The sequence below is a fragment of the Fukomys damarensis genome, unplaced genomic scaffold, assembly GCF_012274545.1.
Source record: "Fukomys damarensis isolate Sample0158 unplaced genomic scaffold, DMR_v1.0_HiC HiC_scaffold_1, whole genome shotgun sequence".
In the NCBI taxonomy this organism is placed as follows: Eukaryota; Metazoa; Chordata; class Mammalia; order Rodentia; family Bathyergidae; genus Fukomys; species Fukomys damarensis.
Genome location: NW_022900913.1, coordinates 51,943,605 through 51,957,261, shown reverse-complemented (window position 1 = coordinate 51,957,261; position 13,657 = coordinate 51,943,605).

The following is a 13,657-nucleotide window of genomic DNA, read 5'->3' as shown; positions in this document are numbered from 1 at the left end:
TTCCAAAATTATACCACTTCATCATTTTTCCCCAATCCTTATCTAAATTTTGATAATGATCTTATTTCTTATTCTTACTTCTTTTTTAAATTTTTATTTTAACAGTACATGTTTGCAATAAACAAAGTTTTCATTCATCTTAGGGAGTAGATACCTGTACATAACAAATTTTGATTCTTTTTAATTCCCTTTGTGTCCCCACCCAAATCCCTTCCATTGGGAAAAAAAAAACAAAAAAAAAAAAACCCTGTTCAAAGACCTCTATAGAAATAGGTCCTCTGGATAAAACTCCTGTCTCTACATGTTTTTAAATTGTTATTACTAAATATTTGATCCTCTATCTTGGACTAAAATCCTACTAAGGTCACCATGGCGTTACTGCCAAAATTTCCTCTTCTAGCTTTAATTTTTTTTCTTTACTATTGGTTCATAGGGATCTTTTCCTCCACAAATGTATTTTGAAATAATTTTGTTTTAAAGTATACATTTTATCCTGATTTTTTTCTACCTGTAATGAGCAAGATAGCCCCAGTGGCTCAATTTTTCATATTTCTGGTACCAGAAATTTATTATTTTTCAACATATGCACAATGTATACTTAATGAAGGAAATTAAGTGATCTACTAAATAACATACAGTCTTACGTATCATATTTCAGTAAAAAATAAACTACATATATAATAGTGGTCCTGTAAGATTGTAATGCAACTGAAAAACTCCTATCACGTAGTGATTGTGTAGCCATCATAATGTCATAGCACAATGTATTATGTAGGTGCTTGTGGTAGTGCTGATGTAAACAAACCTGTGTAGCTATATTTAGGTATACTAACACTAATCATTGTGTTAAAATTGCCTGACATATTCAGAACTGCAACATTCTGTACAGGTTAGTAGCCTAGGACCGACAGGCTATACTATATGGCTTCATATACAGTAGATTGTACTATTTAAATTTTGTTGGTATATATGATGTTCATATAATACAAAATCTCACTGTACATATGGATATATATAAACAAATTATTAAGTGGCAGAGACTGGACTTGAGTACTTTTGAGAATATTTTCCTAGAGTGTTTCTTCATTCTTTAATAAGAAATTTTTCTGTGCATGTTTCAAATTTTGGTATAAATTTTCAAATTGCTCATCCAAAAGGATTTTGTGTAAGTAAGCTTTCTCTATTTTTTACCAAAACATCTGTTCTTTACTGAGAGCTGGAAAGCTAAACAAGTCTGACTGCTCCTTGCTGTAGGGCAAGAGTAAAGCAAAGGTGAACACACACTAGGTGCAGCATTTTACTAAAAATTATTCTGAGGGCCTACTCAAATTCCCAAACAGACACACACTGGTTATTTCCAAAATTCTGAATTGCAAGTTAAGATCACAGTCATTTTAACCTCAAAAAAAGTTAGTATCAGCAAACATTGCCTTGTCCACATAATGATATCACCTGAATTCATCTTACTGTCCAAATTCTCTTGTCCATTGTGCAGGTAACTCTCCACCACTGCCACACTCTGAACTTCTTCTCTTGTCATTTAGAAAAAACTCACATTGTCTTCAAGAGAAGAGAAGAAAAATGAAGGCAAAATAATAAAAGCTCAAACAGTAAAAGAATTAAATCAACGTCATGAAAGGTTGTCAAAACTAGCGGAAAACATTGTAGAGGCAAAATTATACAAGGATCATAAATAAAATTTAAGTTAAAGGAGAAAGGCAGGGCATTGTGGCATAAACCTCTAATCCCAGCATTTGGGATGCTGAGACAGCAGGATCACAAGTTCAAGGCTGTCTTGGGCTACAGAGTAAATACCTGTCCAGTCTGGAAAATACAGTGAGACCCTCTCTTAAACAAATAAACAAACAAAAATAAAGATTAAAAACTAGCAATATATTCAAAATGCAAAACTATAGAAGAGATAATTACAACAGAAGTTAAGAGCACATGAAGGGGAAAAAAACAAGTTTAAAGGGGGAAAAGGTGAAGGGACAATTTAAAGTACAATAGATCTTGAAGGTCACAAAACTAAAACATATCAAGGTATAAAAAGCAATTAAAACTTGGAGAAGGGCCAGGGATTAAGCTTAGTGGTGCTGCCCGCTGCATTGCAAGCACAAGGTTCTTCTTTTTTTTTTTTTTTCCTCATGAGCTATTGGTACGTTTTAGGTATACAGTACAGTTACATTCATTATTGATATCTTCTACCTTTACATGACAGGTCTTGGTTCTCATTTTTCCCCCAGTTCCTGCCCTCCCTTCACCCCCTCCTCCCCTCCCTCTTTACAAAAACTTCATTTCCATTTTGTCATTTTCTCATATTTTTTCTTTTCCCTTATTGTTTTCCCCTACCCTTCCCACTTTCCCCACCCCTTTAGCCCCTTTCTTCCTATTTCACATTGTCAATTATATCATTAGGATCTTAAGTACTACACACAAAGAATGGCTGCTATTCAGAAATCAAACAATAACAAATGTTGGCGGGGTTGTGGGGAGAAAGGAACCCTTCTCCATTGTTGGTGGGAGTGCAGACTGGTGCAACCACTATGGAAATCAATATGGAGATACCTCAAATTGCTGGGAGGTTCCATTTGACTCAGCCATCCCTCTGCTGGGTATCTTTCCAAAAGAACTAAAAGAATCACATCACAGTGATGTATCACACCCATGTTTATAGCAGTACAGTTTGTAATAGCTAAAACTTGGAAACAGCCCATTTGCCAATCAGTTGGAAACTGGATAAAGAAAATGTGGTTTTTCTATAAAATGTAATATTACTCAGCCACAAAGAATGAGAAATTTGATTCATTCATAGGAAAATGGATACATATTGAGGATATATGCCTAATTGAAATAAATAAGTCACACATGTGTAAATCACACAATGTGTTATTCTCTGGTGTGAATAAAGCACAAGGTTCTGAGTATGATCCCCAGTTCCAAAAACAAAACAAAACAAAACTTGGAGAAGCACATAAAAAAGGGACATTTAAAAATATTACAAAGTCAATAGACTAGCAAAGATATATATTAAAATATTACTTATTTTTAAACGGTCAAACAGAAGTCAGCCTTGATAAATAAGCAAATTGAAAAAGAGAAGAAATGATGCCCTGCCTCTCTGAAAGCAAGCTTTCCGCAACACAGACTGAGGATTGAGAACCTGAAGGAACATTGGACAACTCTTGCCATTCTGCTGATACAGGCTACCCTTTCAAGTGGTCATCAGTAACAGTCATGTTCTTGTTACAGAAAGGAACCACCTTCTCTGGCTTCAGTGAAAGGCAAATAAGATGGTAGAAGTCCATGATGTGCTCTCATTCCCACCCCCCCAACAAACATAAAGAGTACAACTCTTAATCTACACTTTTAGGTAAATTAAATATTATAACATTATGAATCAACCAAATGTATTGTTTGAATCCCCACTAAATCGGGGGACAGAAGGCTAATTTCCATAGTATGTGTTGTTTGTCTGTTTGTGGTCATACAGTTACTCTGGTTCTGAAGCCCAGAACTGGAGGGTGAGGCTCAGAATCCAGGAAGATCCAGAGGAGGTTTCTGGAACACTTCTATTTTTAATAGGCCAAGCAATTGCTTATATAATCAAGGAGCAAGGGGAGGGACACTGTATCCTGGGTATAACATGATTGGTTGATGCTCTCATATTTCTATATAAGGTGATCTTTTGGGCAAGTGATGGAGGCAGCAAATAGGAGGAAGGGGACATCCTTCAGCTGGCTCTAAGCCAGTCTCAATGCATAAGAGTGAGCATACTCAAACTCCTGAGTATCCCCTAGCATGCTAGGAGATGTGTGTGTGGTGCACTTGGCTCAGCCATGCTTGAGTTTCTCTCACAAGTATGTTGTACTCTCCTCCTTCCTGCTCCTTAGCCATGAATTAGGTGTACAGGGCTGACTGAGTATGAAGACATGGCAGAGTACCAACTTCTTAAAGCCTGACTTTTACATGGGCATACACTGAGCTGTGTATCATCCTGCTTTACACCCAGTTTGATCCTAGTTCAACTGTAGACAGCTCTATTTGCTCTCTATTGGCCTTTCAAGAATTTGCACTCCACGGGATGGGATCTATTCTGGTGCTTCTGTGTAGAAGTGGCAGTTTAGGATCTATTGGAATGTACCCATCGTGGATTTCCATCTTTCTCTAGATGTCCTAGATCCATCTCGGATTCCATGATTTCCATGAGACTGCCTGGGAAGTAGCAAGTAAGGTCCCTCTATCTGGGAAGTAGAGACTCTCTCCTCCTCAGCCCTAGGAATTCTTCTGGGGTTTTTTTGTTTTGTTTTGTTTTGTTTAGAGAAATCTCTTCCTTTCTTTTTTACAAAGACCTGTGATGTCTGTTTTCTTCAAAATTTGAACCTCCCTATTTGAAATAAAAAAATATATCTAGGTAATAATGAACTCTACTCCTATCTGAAAGATATGAGAGAAAATGAGAAATATTTTTTAAAAAACATTCAAAAAGGATTTCAAAAATATGTTCCTGTCACACAATTCTCTTACTCCTTTTGACTCATCTCAGAAACATATGAACGAAGTTCAGAAGGTTGTTCATTATTCTAATCTTTTGATTTTTAAGACTTTTATAGAAACATCACTCTCCTTTCAATTTATAATATTTTTTGGAATTAAAATGCTAAAAGCTCAGATTAACACCACACTTAATTATGAAATGATCCCTCAGCTAAATAAAAATTTTCAATATCCTTTGCAAGAAGCGTCTATGCTAAAATTTTGGAAGTTGGCCTTTTAAGCTTGTTTAATATGAAAAGAAAACATAAGCTTATAATTTTGATGAAAATACGTTTTTCATTATCTCCCTTTGATATTAAGATAATCTTAAATTTTAGAACTTTCTTTTCATCTTGAATAGACACCAGCTTTAAAATAATGGTGAGAGGAAGAGGAGAAGTTTTTCTTCAGAAACAGGTCTGCAGATGTGGAATCAAAGTAGTGTCTACAATATAATTTCCAACAGTATCATATTGTTGAGTTTATGCTTCTCTCCCCCCACATCTTATAGACAGAAAAAAAAAAATAGGTGTTGCACACAGACAACCAATTAAGAAGCTTTTGTATAAAATCTCCTCTGAAAACGTGGCCAAGAGGGCTTGAAATAGATCTTTTGATGTTGTTTCAGAGGGCACAGGAATCTTTACTGAAAAACTAAACACTTATCATTTGAAACCCTCACTGCATTTAACTTTCTTGATGTACTCTTTTCACATTAACAACCCAGAATTCCGTCTCATGTAAATTTTTGATAATTCTTATTTAAACATTCAAAAATAATCATAACAATATATAATTATGATATCTAATCTTGTTAAAGAAAACTATACATAAATTGCCCAAGTAGGAGGAGTATAAATATACCCCATACAATAGGCAATTCCAACTGAAGAAAGGAAAGCAGGCATTTAGGTTTATCTACATCATCTTATTTCTACAAGTCACTCTCAATAATACAATTAAGGTTTGCATGCAGAATTACTGCTAATTGCTTCACCAAAACACTTCATTAAATTTTCCATGCCATTCCTTGAATACAAAAGCTATACATTAAATGAGGGTTTCTAATTATACATTATCCTTGGCAATAGGATAAAGGGTATATCTACAATGGTTTCATAGAGAAAATAATCAAATTAACTTTAAAAATGTAAAATAGAATCATAAAGACTGAAGAATCATCAGGAATATGGAGTGGGGGAAAGTTTGAAAGCAAAAAGTAAACAATGAAGCTTCCGAAAACCTACAATGTGGGTTTTTCACTTCACACTTCCCAAAGTAGGTGAAAATACATCCATTCCAATCAGGAATAGCCAATTATGTAAATCTGTATTCTTAACATAGCATGCTAACTGAGGCCATGAGAAAGAATGAGCAGATGGAGAGACCTTTGGGAGAGCTGCTGTAAATAAAAACTTCTGAGGCAGAAAGGATCCTTTCACAAAGAGAAAAATCCAAGCTTTTCCCTGAAACAATTTTCTCTTTGTGCATTTAGCTATTTTCATAAGGAGTGCAATACAAATATGCACTAATGAATTGGGTCCACCAGGATATTTAGCTTCCAAAACACTGTCCAGCTCTGCTGTTAATAATTTAGTATGGTTGATCCATTTGGAGAAAAAGATAGTTCGCTTTTCAGAGGGGCTTATTTTTACCAATGACATTCATTTCTGAATTCACACTCAGTGCCAGTGACAGAGATCCAAGCTCTTTATCATGGGTCTTACCACCCAAAACAATGGGACGCTAACAAGGAGAAGTTCCTTTGGAAATGACCGTGATGAGGCCAAGGCATCCCATGGCTGTAATACATGGCACCACTGTTGTACAGTTTGGGGAGGCCAAGAGGTGACGGATTTTTTCATGAATAGTTTTATTCTGAAGTCATTTTCCCCTTGCCTTCTCCTTGTCTTTTCCATCTTCAGCTGTTTGATTTCTCCAATACCTTGTAATCTTGCCACACATGATCTAAAGTAAGCAAAAGGTAAATATTCTTTTCTACATTTCCCCTAGTTCTATAGAATATTAAAGGGTGAATTTGCCATGCTAGGTATGAAAACATTCTATAAAGTTACTGCAAACAAAAGTATGGCCTTGGCACAGGAATAGACAAGTTAGTGGAATAGAGCAAAGAGAAATAAATCATAGTATAAACTACAGTTTAATATAGTACTATGGTGATACTTCAAACAGTCGGAAGATGTGGTTTATTTCATAAATGGGGTTTGAACAACTGGTTATCCATCTGGAAGAAAATTAAATTGGAGCCTTAATTCACACCAAATGCAAAAATAAATTTCAGATGGATTAAAGACTTACATATAAAAATTAAAACAATAAAAATCTTTCATAAATCCTACATGTACAATCCTAGGGGCAGAGAAGACTGTTTTTACTAATTCTAAGAACCCAGTTACACACAGAAAAGAGAATAGAGGCATATTTAAGTGTTTAATTTTTTAATTGAAAAAGAGCATATTTTCAAAAATATTTAAAATGCACATGACAGAAAATGGTTCATCTCTCTATTATACAAATAGCTCTCATAAATAAACAACAAAAATGAAAACAACCAAATAAATGTTGGGGTTGTAGATGTAGTTAGTAGAAAACAGACAATCAAAAATCATTAAATCCTGTTGAAGCAACAATGAGATAATTTATATCCATTAGTCTGTCAAAGAGTTACAGTACTTATTTTTGGCAGGGATCAGGAAACATTTCACTATATTGCCTTTGAAAATCTGAATCCTTAGAATCATTTTTAAAAAGTAATCCAGTGATATCTATAAAATTGAAAATATATACCATAGAACACACAATTTTACTCATATGAATTTATTCTATAGAAACAATAACACCAATACATAAAAGAATATCAATGTTTTAAAAATATCATTTACAAAGTATTTATGTGAAGAAATATTCCAATGGAAGAAATAGAAATCAAGTGTTTATAAAAGAAGGACTTCTTGAGGCTCTATTGTTGTATCCATAAAATTTATTTGCTAGCATTAAAAAGAATGTGCTAGATGATGTGAGTTAATTGGGAGGAATTTCTCCAGTGTACAGCTTAGTAAAAAGTCAAGATTTAGCTGCAGTGTGCACCCCTGCTGCCCAACCTTGGCAGTGAACAGGTAAGAGGCGGAGCATGTGGGTGCCTGCAGCACCCCCACACACAGTTACTCTCCCCATGCACCTCTGACCTCCTGGCTGTGCTGGTACCTGGATTCACATCACAGAAGCACAGGGGGTCCTAAGGCCATTATCCTGAGCTCTAGCCTTGATTTTGATTTAATTCACACAGTTAAAGGTGATAGAGTAATAACTACCACAAATTGTCCAAATTGTCCTGTTTTTTTGTTTTGTTTTGTTTTGGATTTTTTGCAGTTTTTTGAAAGAGGGTCTCACTATGTAGTGCAGACTGACCTGGAGCTCACTATATAGACCAGGCTAGTCTCAACCTCACAGCGATCCTCCTGCCTCAGTCTCCCAAGTGCTGGGATTACAGGCATATGCCACCACATCCACTGGTCAAATTGTCATTTTCTAAACTGTGCTTCATGCTTTTGTGTTGCTGATTGTATCACTTGGGCTAAGATGTTGTGATTGATCTAATCAGTTGTCCTTCCTGGTATAATGAAAAAACAGATTGCCTCAGAGTCATTAGAAACTCAAAACCTTAAGATAAGCTATACCAGGAAGATTGAAGTATTAACCCAGGTATCAAACCAATAACAGTACCAACAACAAAAATAGAAATGGGAAGACATTCAAACAAGGCTCAAGGAAAAACACAGACTTCCAGCTTACCAAAGGCAAATTCTGGGGGAAATGAGGTGGAAAATCTGATAATCAACCACCTGGACACCCTGAAGTGATTGCACAGGAAGTAACAAAACAGGTAAATGAGGCTTCAGAAAAATTCAAAACAGAAACCATTTTGCAGACAAATACAGAGATGGTGAGCAGAATGAATGACAGGATTAGAGACTAGAACAGAAACAGATAAAAAATATACATGAGCTCAGGACCATGATAGAAGCCATGAATACCCAGCATAGTATAGAAATGAAAACCATGAATGCCCAACATAGGAAAGAAATGGAATACATGAAACGGATTCAAACAGATATCCAGGAGATGAAAAACTCTAGTGAAAGTTTACATAATAGACTGAGCCAATCTGAGACAGGATATCAGATATAGAGGACAGGAGGGATATCAGTGACAAAAAAAGAGAAGGATCTCTTCAAAATAGTAAGGGAACATGAGAAATCAATCCAACAGCACCTACGTGATACAAAGAAGAATAATATAAGACTGATAGGAGTCCATGAAAAAGGAGAAAGTACAAATGACATAAAAAGTTCACAGAATTAATGGCAGAAAACTTCCTAAATAGAGCAAAAGATCTGACATACAGATAAGTGAGGCATATAGGACTCCAACTAGCCATGGTCAATAAAAATCCACAAATAAACATATAATAATCAAGATCCCAGAAATTCAACAGTAGAACAAAATACTGAAAGCAGTTAGAGAAAAGAAACAAATCACATTCAAAGGAAAGCCCATCAGAATTACAGCAGACTTTTCAACACAAACCATCAAGTCAAAGAGAGCCTGGAGTGAGATATTTCAAGCCCTAAAAGAAAACCTCCAACCTACACTGATGTATCCTGCAAAATTATCTTTCAAAATTGATGGGGAAATAAGATACTTCCATAACAAAGAACACCTGAGAAATTTCATGAATACCAAATTGACACTCCAAACAATTCTAAATAATATCCTAGAAAAAGACGATGAAGATCACAACTCCATGAGGCCCAACAGAGCAAATACAGCAGGCCAAGTAAGAAATTAAAGAGAGAGGGGGCAAAATTTAACAGGGCCAACAACAGGATAATAACACAATGATGACAAGCCAATATGTATCAATTATAACTATTAATGTTAATGGCCTCAATTCACCAATTAAAAGAAATCAACTGGCAGAATGGATTCAGAAGTAAAACCCAACAATATGCTGTATACAAGAAATGCACCTAGTGCAAAAAACACTCATAGACTGAAAGTAAAAGAATGGAAAACTGTTCTCCTTGTAGCAGAAACCCAGAAAAAAACAGGGGTAGCTATCGTATTTGCAGACAAAGTACATTTCAAACCAAAACTAATTAAGACAGACAAAGAAGGCCACCACATCTTTGTAAAGGGAACAATATAAGAGAAAGAGATAACAATCATAAATATATATGCACCAAATATTAAGGCCCCCAATTATGCAAAATAAATATTAATGGACATGAAAAACCAAATAAGCACAAATACAATAGCAGCGGAGGACCTCAATGCCCCACTGTCACAAATAGATAGATCATCTAGACAAAAAATCAACAATGAAATACTAGAATGGACCCAAGCTTTTGAACAAATGGACTTAAAAGATGTCTACAGAGTATTCCATCACACAAAATCAGAATACACATTCTTTTTCAGCTGTACATGGATCATTCTCCAAAATTGATCACATACTAGCTCATAGAACATGCTTAAGTAAATGTAAAGGTGTTGAAGTTATCCCATGTATATTATGTATATAGTGCAATTAAACAGCAGATCAATAGCAAAAGAAACCACAATAACTTCACAAACACATGAAAATTTAATAACACTCTCCCGAACAACCAATGAGTCACAGAGGAAATTAAAGAAGAAATTAGACAGTTTTTACAAATAAATGATAATGCCAATACAACATACTGGAATCTATGAGACACAACAAAAGCAGTTCTATGAGGGAAATTGATAGCAGTCAATGCCCACACTAGGAAAACAGCGAGCTCAAATAAATAACCTAATACTGAATCTTAAGCTTCTAGAAAAAGCAGAGCAAGAGAAACCCAAAGTTCATACAAGGGAGAAAATAAAAAGATCAGAGCAAAAATCAATGCAATGGAGACGAAGAGAATGATACAAAAAAAAATCAATGAATCAAAGAGTTTGTTTTTTTAAAGGAATAAATAAAATTGATAAACCCTTAGCCAACCTTATCAAAAAAAAAGGAAAGAAAAGGTTCAAATCTATGCAATTAAAAATGATAAAGGTATAAGTCACAATAGATCCAGCAGAAATCCAGGTGGTCATTAATACCTACTTCAAGAACCTGTACTCTAATAAAATGGAAAATACAGAAAAAATGGATAGATTTCTTGATACATATGAATTACCAAAGTTGAATGAAAAAGATATAAAAATTCTAAACACCCCAGTTACAATCAGTGAAATTGAAAATGTAATTAAAAATTTACCAACAAAGAAAAGCCCACGTCCTGATGGATTCACTGCTGAATTCTACAAGACATTTAGAGAAGAATGAGAGCCACTACACTTTAAATTTTTTAATGAAATTGAAAGGGAAGCAATACTTCCAAATCCCTTCCTGGAAGCAAGTGTTACTTTGATTCCAAAACCAGGGAAAGACCCAACCAAGAAAGAGAACTATAGTCCAATCTCCCTAATAAACCTAGATGCAAAAATCCTCAATAAGATACTGGCAGACAGAATACAAAGGGGCATCAAGAAGATCATACACTCTGACCAAGTTGGATTTATTCTAGGAATTCAAGGATGGTTCAACATACATAAATCAATAAATGTAACACACTGTATTAACAGGGTCAAATACAAGAGCCATATGATCATCTCAATAGATGCAGAAAAGGCATTTGACAAAATTTAACAATGATTCATGATGAAAACCCTGCAGAAAATTGGAATAGATGGTCTTTATCTCAACTTGATAAAGGCTATCTATGAAAAAACAACAGCCAACATCATACTCAATGATCAAAAACTGAAAACCCTCATGCTAAAATCAGGAACAAGACAAGATGTCCCATTACCACTCCTGTTCAATATAGTTTTGGAAACATTAGCCACAGCAATTAGACAAGAGAAAGAAATAAAAGCAATAAAGATAGGAAAAGAAGAAGTTATACTGTCATTATTTGCTGATGACATGATACTCTACTTAGAAGACCCAAAAAACTCTGCCAAAAGGCTTCTAGACTTAATTGACACTTTCAGCACAGTAGCTGGATACAAGGTCAACACTCAAAAATCAATAGCCTTCTAGTACACAAGTAATAGACTCACTGAGAGAGAAATTAGGGAAACAATCCCTTTCACAACAGCATCCAAAAAAATGAAATATCTATGAATCAATCTAACAAAGAAAGCAAAAGACCTCTACACTGAAAACTACAACACTCTGCAAAAAGAGATGAAAGAGCTTATAAGAAAATGGAAAGGCTGAGATCCAGTTTTTCCAACACCATTTATTAAAGGGGCTATCTTTCCTCCACTGGGGATGATCAGCTCCTTTGTCAAAGATGACATAGCTGAGTACATCTGGAGTTGTTTTTGTGTTTTCCAATCTGTTCCACTGATCTTTAGGTCTGTTTCTTTGCCAGTACTATGCTATTTTTATCACAGTGGCTTTGTAGTATAGTTTCAAATTGGGAATTGTTATACCCACTGCCATGTCTCTGTTGCCTAGGATGGCTTTTGCTATTCTAGGTCTCTTACAGTTCCAAATGAATTTTTGGATTCTTTTTTCTAGTTCTGGTAAATATAGTGTTGGAATTTCAATTGGTATTGCATTGAATCTGTATAGCAGTTTTGGTAGTGTGGCCATTTTCACTATGTTGATTCTTCCTACCCAGGAGCAGGGGATATCTTTCCATTTTCTTAAATCTTCTTTGATCTCTTTTTTCAGAGTGCTGTAGTTTTCAGTGTAGAGGTCTTTTTCTTCCTTCATTAGATTGATTCCTAGATACTTTCCTTGTTCCCAGGTAGGAAGAACCAATATAATGAAAATGGCCATACTTCCAAAATTGCTATATGGATTCAGTGCAATCCCAATGGAAATCCCAATGATATATTTCACATAACTAGAGAAAACAGTACAAAAATTAATTTGGGACCAGAAGAGACCTAGAATAGCAAAAGCCATTCGAGGCAACAGAGGCATGGCAGGTGGTAACACAATCCCCAACTTGAAACTACACTACAAAGCCATGTTAAAAACAGCATGGTACTGACAAAGAAACAGACTTGAGGATCAATGACATAGATTAGAAGATGCAGAAACAGCTCCAGACATACTCAGCTACCTCAGCTTTCACAATAGAGCCAACCATCCTCCCTGGAGGAAAGATAGCCCCTTTATTAAATGGTGTTGGAAAAACTGGATTTCAACTTGCCGAAGATTAAAACTAGATCCCTATCTTTCACCGTGAACTAAACTAAAATCCAAGTGGATTAAAGATCTCAATATTAAAATAGAAACACTAGACATGCTGGAAGATAAGTTGGGCAGAACTCTCAAAGACACTGGCATAGGAAAAGACTTAATGAACAAATCCTCAGTAGCATGGGAACTAGCACAAAGAATCAACAACTTGAATCTCATCATTTTAAAAAGCTTCTGTAGTGCAAGAGAAATTGCCAGCTGAGCTAAGAGACAACCTACAATGTGGGGAAAAAAATTTTACCACCTGTTCCTCTGACAAAGGTCTACTATCTAGAATATATAAAGAACTCAAAGAAATTAAGCCCCCCAAACATAAAGTCCTATTCTAAAATGGGCATCTGAAATGAACAGACATTTTTCAGACAAAGAAGTGAAAACAGAAAATAAATATATGAAAAAAGGTTCAACATCCCTGGTCATTCAAGAGATGCAGATGAAAATAACAGTGAGATTCCACCTCACCCCAGAAAGAATGGCTGCTATCAAGAAATCAACCTATAACAAATGTTCATGGGGTTGCAGGGAGAAAAGAACCCTTATTCATTTTTGGTGGAAGTGCAGACTGATGCAACCACTATGGAAATCAATATGGATTTACCTTAAACAACTAGGACTGGAAGTCCCATTTGACCCAGGCGCCCCTCTGCTGGGTATCTTCCCCCCAAAATTAAAAGAATCATACCACAGTGATATATGCTCACCCGTATTTATAATGGCACAGTTTGTAATAGCTAAAACTTGTAAACAGCCCAATTGTCCATCAGCTGGAGATGATGAAGATGTGGGGATATATATATATAT